Source organism: Rattus rattus, chromosome 2 (genome assembly GCF_011064425.1).
Source record: "Rattus rattus isolate New Zealand chromosome 2, Rrattus_CSIRO_v1, whole genome shotgun sequence".
Taxonomy (NCBI): Eukaryota; Metazoa; Chordata; class Mammalia; order Rodentia; family Muridae; genus Rattus; species Rattus rattus.
In genome coordinates this window covers 169447512-169454709 of record NC_046155.1, presented here as the reverse complement: position 1 = coordinate 169454709, position 7198 = coordinate 169447512, and positions in this window count along the sequence as shown.

The window sequence follows — 7198 nt, the reverse complement described above, 5'->3', positions numbered from 1 at the left end:
TCCCTTCCCCAAGACTCATTTCCAGAGCACACACAAAGCACGGACAAGCTTACTAATTAGATCCTGACGGCATAAACTATTTGTCTTTGAGACAGTATCTCACCGTGTAGACCAAGCTGACCTCAAGTCAGAGCGATCTGCCTACCACAGCCTCCTGAGGGCTGAGATTACGGATGCTTTTGGCTCACGGCTGTGTGCAGACTCCCTAAAGTGTTAGGCCAGTCAGGCGTGATGGGGCATGCTGCAATCCCAGTGCTTAGGGGGCAGAAATAGAAGAGTCATGAGTTCAATGCCAGCCTGGTCTATGTAGTAGTTTTAAGGCCTGTGTCACAAAACCAGGAGACTTTCTTCTTTGAAAAAAAATATTCAGAGGCTGAGGGGTTGAGCAGTAGAGTACATGCTTAACATGTCTGAGACCCTTGGCTCCCTCCCCACCACCATACTTGAAAAAAAAAAAGAAATTGAGAATGGGCATCATTGTTTGGGTCTGGGTTGCCTGGAATCCATCATGTAGACCAGGCCAGCCTCCATTTACAGAGATCCTGCCAGCTGCTCCCTTCCCTGTGTTGGAATTAAAGGCATGGATGACATTACCCTTGAAAATATTTTTTTAGAAATATTTTATTTGTGTGTGTGTGTGTGTGTGTGTGTGTGTGTGTGTGCGCGCGCGCGCACGCGCGCTCGAGTGTGCTTGTGTGTGTGTGCATGAGTGTGCGGGCACATGTGAATATATTCACGTGTATGGGTACCCAAGGAGACAAGAAGACAGCATTAGATTCCCTGGAACTGAAATTACAGACAACTGTGGGTGGCCTAATGTGGGTGCTAAGAACTGGACCCAGGTCCTCTTTGAAGAGCAGTAAGTACCCTTGCTATCTCTTCAGCCCGAGATTTATTTTTAAACTTATTTTAAGTTACATGCGTATGTTTGTGCTTCTGTGGGGTTGTGCGTGCCTGTGAAGACAGGTGCTCTTGCAGACGCGAGGGGTCGGATCCTCTGCAACTGGATTACAGGCAGACGTGAGCCTCCTGATCTGGGTGCTGGGAACTGAACTTCTGTCCTCGGGAAGAACAGCAAGTGCCGCTAGCCACCGTGCTTCATTCCGCTAGCCACCGTGCTTCATTTCCGTCCCACCCTCTAATGATTTTCTCTTGCTGTTCGTGTATGAATCTTTTCCTGTGTTTTCGCAAGTGCACTGTCTGTGAACAGGAAGGCGCTGGGCCCCCGCATCTGGAGATTCAGACTCTTAGTTGTCCTCTTAGTTGTCTCGGTGATGGGAACCAGCTCTGGGTCCTTTGCAAGAGCAGCAAATGCTCTTTTTTTTTTTTCGGAGCTGGGGACCGAACCCAGGGCCTTGCGCTTGCTAGGCAAGCGCTCTACCACTGAGCCAAATCCCAACCCCACAAGTGCTCTTAAGAGCTAGGCCTAGGCTGTCACTTTAACGCTCTGAAAATACTTGTAAGCAAAGCGCAGTGGGTCAAGCCACCTCTAATCCTAGCACTCAGGAGGCTGAGCCGGGAGGATTTCAGGTTTGAAGTCAATCTAGGTTATCTACTGAGGTGAGGCTAGCCTGATACAGCGTGAATCCCGTGAATCCCGTACAAAAGAACAAAGGGAAAGGTGGCCGCAGAGGCTGCTGGGTGCTTTCCGGACACTGTGCTCTCTGCAAGGGATTCGGGTTCAGTTCCAGGCGCTCACATTGAGCCTCGAAACCATCCATGTCCTGGGAACCCAAAGCCCTCTTCTGACCTTTATGGGCAATGTACACACATTGTACACTGCCACGCATATACATAGAATAAAAATATCTGATAAAAAGGTAAAGGGAAAAAACAGGTCGAGCCCGGTATCCTTGCGGCACATACCTTTAATCCAGCCTACACAGAGGAGGCAGGTGTAGGAGGATCTCTGTGAGTTTGATGCCAGGCAGGCTTGTCTACAAAACCAGTTGGAGGACAGCCAGGGCAGCATACTGAGACCCTGTGTCCAAAAGAGGGGGGGGAAGGAGGGAAACTACAGTCAGGAGGTAAAATGATGATGATTTAAAAATAAAGTAAAATTAAGTAAAAATTTCAGCTGCAAAAAAGAAAAATAACGGGGTTGGGGATTTAGCTCAGTGGTAGAGCGCTTGCCTAGGAAGCGCAAGGCCCTGGGTTCGGTCCCCAGCTCCGGAAAAAAAGAAAAGAAAAGAAAAAAAAACACAAAAATGTATATTTTGGTGTTTCCTTCCACCCTTGGGTTTTGTTTTGTTTTGTTTACATACTTTTTTTGGGGGTTTTGTTTTTTAATCGTTTCATTTATTTACATTCTAAATGTTGCCCCCTGTTCCTGGTCCCCCCCCCCTTCAAAAGTTCATCACCCCTCCCCCTCCCCTTTGCCTCTGAGAGGGTGCTCCCTACCCCACCCCTTCCCTGGGGCATCAAGTCTCTACAGGATGAGGCTTATCCTCTTTCACTGAAGCCAGACAGGGCAGCCCTCTGCTACTTACTTGCTGTAATGGGGCGGGTGGGGAGAGCTAGGTGTTTGTTTGTTTGTTTGTTTGTTTTTGACCGAGTCTTGTGTTGTCCACATTGAACTCACTGTGTAGCTGAGGCCAACTTTGAACAAACTCCTAGTCCTCCAGCTTCCAGCTCTGGAGTAGAGTGGGATTATAGGTGTCTACCACCATGTCCTGTTCTTATTTGTTTTGTTTGAAACTGTCACTGTGGTGTAGGCCAGGCAGGCCTCAATCTCATTCAGTCTCATGGCGGTTCTGCCTATGTCCTAATGTGCTTTGTCTGTCTGTCTCTGTCTCTCTCTCTCTGTCTCTCTGTCTCTCTCCTCTTCCTCCTCTTCCTCTTCTTCCTCTTCCTCCTCCTCCTCCTTCTCTCTCTCTTACTCCCCCCCCCCCCCCCCCCTCCCCACACACACACACACACACACACACACACACACACACACACACACACACACAGGATTTCTCAGTTCTCAGTGTAACCAGTCCTGGCTGTCCTATCCTGGATTCCCACTGTAGAGCAGGCTGGCTTTGAACTCCCAGAGATCTGCCTGCCTCTCCCTCCTGAGTGCTGGGATTAAAAGGCTTGCATCACCATGCCTAGCTGTGTGTTATAATGTTCAAAGTCTAACACTTTAAGCAAAGTATCCTTTTAAAAATACTATTGGACATTGTGGTCCATCCCATTAATCCCAGCACCTGGGAAGCAGAGGCAGGTGGATCAATGTGAATCTGAGGCTGGGCAGCCTGGTCTACCTATCAAGTTCCAGGATAGCCAAAGCTATAAAGTGAAACCCTGTCTCAAAAAACAAAACTGTCACCACTGTCACCTCCAAAATTATTTAATTTGTATGTTTTGCCTGTATGTATTTTTTTTCAGAGCTGGAGACCTAACCCAGGGCCTTGCGCTTGCTAGGCAAGCGCTCTACCACTGAGCTAAATCCCCAACCCCGCCTGTATGTATTCTTATGTATCAATGTATCATGTGTGTGCCTGGTGCCCATGGAGTTGAGAAGGAGTTGTCAGATCCCCTGGAACTAGAGTTGCAAGTGTTTCTGAGCTGCCTGGCGAGTGCTGGGAATTGACTGCTGATGCCCTGGAAGTCCAGTCAGCACTCTTGAATGCCATCTCCCAGATTCTGCTCTGTTTTGTTTGTTTTTGAGGAGGGTGTTTAAAGGGTGTTGGGACCAGTCTCATTGTTAGCCCTGGCTAGCCTAGGACTCAGAGAAATCCATGCTGGGGACAAGACATGTATGTGCCACACCAGCCAAGTGAAGTTTAGAAGACAGTTTTCAGGGGATAGAACTCTGGGACTCAGGCCTGGCAGCAAGCATCTCTACCTAGTAAACCATCTCCCTTGTCCTCTTTTCCTTTTTTTTTTTTTTTTTTTTTTTTTGTTCTTTTTTTTGAGACTGGGGACCCGAACCCAGGGCCTTCGCTTCCTAGGTAAAAGCGCTCTACCGCTGAGCTAAATCCCCAGCCCTCTTTTCCTTTTTTCTTTCTTTTTTTTTTTTCCTTGGAGCTGGGGACCGAACCCAGGACCTTGTGCTTGCTAGGCAAGTGCTCTACCACTGAGCTAAATCCCCAACCGCCTTGTCCTCTTTTCTTTCTTTCTTTTTTTTTTTTTAAAGATTTATTTATTATATATAAGTACACTGTAGCTGTCTTCAGACACACCAGAAGAGGGTGTCAGATCCCATTACAGATGGTTGTGAGCCACCATGTGGTTGCTGGGAATTGAACTCAGGACCTCTGGAAGAGCAGTCAGTGCTCTTAACCGCTGAGCCATCTCTCCAGCCCCCCTTGTCCTCTTTTCTACTGTTGTAAATTTATTTATTTATTACGGTGTTGGGGATGAAACCATGTCCATGCTAAGCGCGAGCCCCTGTACGAAGACACATTCCCAACGCATTAAATAAATAAACTTAACTGGTGATAGATCAGAGTAATATTCTGAAATATACATACATATATATCACAACATACGAATCAGATTAAATAAATACTGTTTCTCAAACGTTTAGCATTTTTTCTTTCTCTTTTTGCTTCTTCAGATAAGGTCTGCTTATGTAGCCCAGGTCTCGATGATCCCCCAGCACCAGCCTCCCCAATGCTGGGATTACTTCCTGCCTTAGTATTTCTTCATGATGAATATGGTTGTTCTTCTGGTTTCCTTGTTGTTTCCTGAAATAGGGTCTCCTTTAGCCCTGGCTGACCTCCAGCTGGCTCTCTAACCAAAGCTTTCCTTGAACTCCTGACTATCTGGATCCTCCCACTTCCACCTTCTAATACTGCTATCGCAGACGTGGGCCTGGGTCTCCTTTCTTCTTCTTAAAATTGAGGAACTTCATCCCGCTGTTCAAAATGCACTGGCTTGAACTGCTCTAACTCGGCAGGCCTTCCTAACAAAGCCATCAAGGCCTTTTGTGCCTTTTTCTTCTTTTCTCTGCCCGGAATAGAACCCAGAACCTCAAGCGGAGGTTTTGCAAATGCTCTACCACTGAGCCACACCCTCGGCCCTATTCCCATTTTAAAAGCGGTGGAAATCAAGGAACTGGGGGATTAAGTGACCTTCCCCATATCACACAGTTTGGGAAGAAGCCCAGCTGCGATTTGACCCGGGGCAACCTAAGGCAGGACAGTTTTACCTCGGGGAACACCACCCCTCCCCCACAGGACAGTGTAACTGAGTATGTAAATTAACTGTAGTTTATGTAATTCTCTCAGCGGCAGGAATCAGCTCCCTGAACACACACCTTTCCTCCAATAAGCCTTGGCCCGTGTAAATGCCCACTAACAGGTCTCCCCGCATGCCTGCATGCTGTAACGATCACGAGCCGTATGGGAGGGTGGGGGAAATCCCCTCCATGGACATCATAATCACACTAGAGGCAGAAAGTCTTTGGCACTACAGCAGAACATTTCCTTGGCAGGATGTGTTTGTTTAATCCTCACACCTGATGTGAACCGACAGGGGAAGCACACCTTCACTCTGATCCAATTGAGTCTCTCCACAACACAGGCTTGTATGCACAGTGGGAACTGTGAACTGCCCAGCAGTCGCCTCCCTGCGGACAGCACAATCTTCTTTGTATTCAAACCTACCAAGGCCAGTTTGCATTTGCAAACTCTTAAGAAGTCTCTGTAGCTGTCCTGAACCCAGCCCCTGCCCCACTTGGCGACCACCTTGAACCACTCGCTAGGGGGCTATCCAAGTGTATTTTTGTTTGTTTGGACGACAGGGTCTATATAGTCCTGCCTGTCCTAGAACTCATTTACTGTAGACCAGGCTAGCCTTGAACTCAGAGGGTCCTTCTGCCTGTACCCCAAGTGCTAGAATTAAAGGCGTGTGCCACCACTGCCCGGCTGGTATGTGCATGTTTTTAAGTTTTAAATATGCACCGCTGTTTGTGGCATCATCAGATCTAGGTCCTTTAGATTAGGCCCAGCGCTTTTAACCAGCCCAGGCGTGGCCTTAATGCTTTTATTTCTAGCACTTGGGAGACTGAGGTAGGAAGATTAACTCCAGTTTGTGACCAGCCTGGACTAGTGAGGACAGAGTTCTACAATAGCATGGGTAATAGACTAAGCTCTCTGTGAACTTGTAAGGACCTGCCAAAAATTCTTGAGTCCCCGTGGACAGTGGGGACTTCCTATAGATATTGAGAAATTGCCTCACGGTCAGTGCCATAGATAACTGGTTCTTTTCGCTTGCTCTGTGTGAAGCAGCCATATACCACAGAACATTCTTTTACGGATAGTGCAGACATTAGGACAGTGTCTTACTGCTGTAGTCAAGCAAACCAAAAGCAAGTCCATGAGGAAAGCATTTATTTCACCTTACATTTTATTAAGCCCATCTGAAGGGAAGTCAGGGCAGGAAGTCAAGCAGAAGCCCTGGAGGAGCCTTACATAATGTTTGCTCTCCATGGTTTGTTTAGCCTGCTTCCTTATACATCCCAGGACCACCTTCTCAGAGGTGGCACCCACCCACAATGGGTTGGACCTCAATCACTAAGATAGTACTGCACTGACTGACTTGCCTACAGGGCAATCTTTTAGAGGCAATCGGGGTTCACACTGTCTCAGGACTTGGTATTTGCCTCAACTTAAAAACTAGCCAGCACTGAAAGTAAGATGCGCTACAATAGGCCGGATGTGTTTTCTCACTATTAGTATTGAGTATCCATTATATGCAAGAGAAACCTTCCTTAGAGCCGGTGTATATCATTCTCCATTACCCTTTGATCCAGGGGAAACCTGATGGGTAGGGTGAAACTAGGGATAGTCACACCTGGTGTAAATTTGGCATTGGGGCAACAACCATCTAGGCTCAGAGGGTATGTGGCACAAGCTCTTCTCCTCACCTCTGGTGTGACACCCACCCCTGATTTTTACACATCTTTCCTCAGGTGTGAACAACCACAGGGCTTTTCACCTATGGAATAAAGTGTGAAACCCCAGGAAGTGCAGCATTTTCCCATCTTATGCCCCAAAAGAAAGTTTGGAGATGGGAGGGTGTGATCAGAAAAGTGCGCCGTCCTAAAATCAAAAAGTCTTGGAGTTGACACCACGGCCTTACGGCCTCAGGCCACGCGCGTTGCCTGTACTGCAGAGCGCATTACCCTACAACCTCAGGTCCTCTCTCCTTCTGGTGGCAACAGGGCTTTCCGCGGGGCCGCGCCAGACTTTTTGAGACTGTT